Genomic DNA, 1,861 nt, shown 5'->3' with positions numbered 1-1,861 from the left:
TATATATATATATATATGTATATATATATATAAAGATTCACTCTTGATTATTTTTAAAACTAACATGTGATGGTTTCCTATTCCTTACTTCTGTACTTTGTGGTCCTCAGTCAGCACATTCAAAAAGCAATAGCTTAATCTTATAATGATGACTCAAAAATGAATAAATGAAAATGAATTTTCAATTCAAAGAGATCATAGATTGGTAGTTTATAGTATGCCAGGCACTCCTGCACTCAAAGGATTGATAATCCAGTAGATTATTAGATAATTGCTTGCTTTTATATATAGCATAATTTTTATTTTTACAACAAATGATTGGTTAGAATATTGACATACAAATAAATAAGGTTTGTTGTTGAAATTTTATAAAGTGATTTTCCTCTCCTGTGAGAAATTAATTAAAATAGTATTTTTGAATGTTAGTAATGTCAAAAGAGAAAAATAAATTATTTTTCTGCTGATCAAATTGAAGTTGAAATTATTTATGAGGTTGGGTACTAAAACCTTATTTATCAAATCCAGAGCTGATATGTAGTTCAAATGCTCACTTTTTCCTGAGAATATTAATTATCTACAGATATAAAACAATGAAAGGGTATTCACAAAAGGTATTGTTTTCTGCTATATCATGAAGAAAAATTACTACTGACAGTATATCGTTTCTCGACAGAGTCAGGGGTAGACTCCAGAGAGGAACATTTTGAGATGCCACGTATTTCTTGATTTATGTGCCATGATTGATGAAGGAGAAAATAATAAAGTAATGCTTTATAATTTTCCAGCATCAACCTAATAGAGATACTTCTGAGACTGTTAAAAATTAGGTTTGCTTTGTCTATGGCCATGCCACTCTGAACAAGCCCAAACCCATCTGATCTCAGAAGCTAAGCAGGGTCGGGCATTGCTAGTACTTGGAAGGGAGACCACCTAGGAAGACCAGGTGCTGTTGGCGTAAAAAATAAAAAATAAGGGATTGTAAGCTGACAAGATCTCTGCAATCTGTGAGGTCAACCAAGGGTTGCCTTGCCTAGAAAAATTTAAAAAATAAAAATAAATAAAAATTAGGTTTGTTTTATCTCTTAAATATTAATCATAATTAAAAAGCAGCAAAGCATAAAGTAGGAAAAGTAAAGAAATTTGCAATCTGAAAGAAGCTAGTTTACCTTTCACCTTTCTAAAATTAAAGTTTATAAGAACTTGATTGCTTTCCTATCTTTGTATACATCAGTTTGGGAAATTTCATCAATTAAAGAGTACTGGGGACTGCAGATAGAGTAGGACATTTCTACTCTGAAGAAACTTGTAAAGTGATGCAATTGGCAATACAATAATTATTTAAAGAAAAAGGCAAAAAATAGTATTCTTGAGAGAGATACAAATGTAGATGGAAAATGCACTTCATTCATGAAACACATGGAGTTCACATAGACTATATTCCAAAAATCATGCTAAGAATAAAAAAGTTAACTCTGGGGATAAGAAAAGCTTTATAGGCAAATCAAATTTAAGAGAGGAACTAAAAGATTGAGAGATACAATTTCCAACGATGGGGAAAAAAGATAAAGTATACTCCAGAGATATAAAATTGTTATGACATAATGTGCTTGATGGAATGTTTAAGTGTGTTTGAGTTATAGAGAATAATCTAATAGAGAATAAGCAGTGACACTTTGGAAGTAGATTAGTCCAGAAGCAAAGGTTTATCATAAGTGCAATAAACTGTGGTGGTTATTGTCTTACTGTGGTGGTTATTGTCTTACAGTGCTAGGCTACCTATTTTATAATATGCTCTGTGATATCGGGGATGGAAGTCCATAAAGTCCATTTCTATAATTTCTTTTTTGCCTGAGAAACAATG

At 31.2% G+C, this 1,861-nt stretch overlaps 1 pseudogene; it reads left to right on the top strand.

Annotated features, from left to right (window-relative positions):
* The first annotated feature begins 836 nt into the window (after positions 1 to 836).
* Positions 837 to 955, top strand: LOC112479939 (annotated as a pseudogene).
* Positions 956 to 1,861: the final 906 nt, after the last annotated feature.

The sequence above is a fragment of the Pteropus alecto genome, unplaced genomic scaffold (assembly GCF_000325575.1).
Source record: "Pteropus alecto unplaced genomic scaffold, ASM32557v1 scaffold21, whole genome shotgun sequence".
NCBI lineage: Eukaryota > Metazoa > Chordata > Mammalia > Chiroptera > Pteropodidae > Pteropus > Pteropus alecto.
This window is presented reverse-complemented; position numbering and strand designations above follow the sequence as displayed.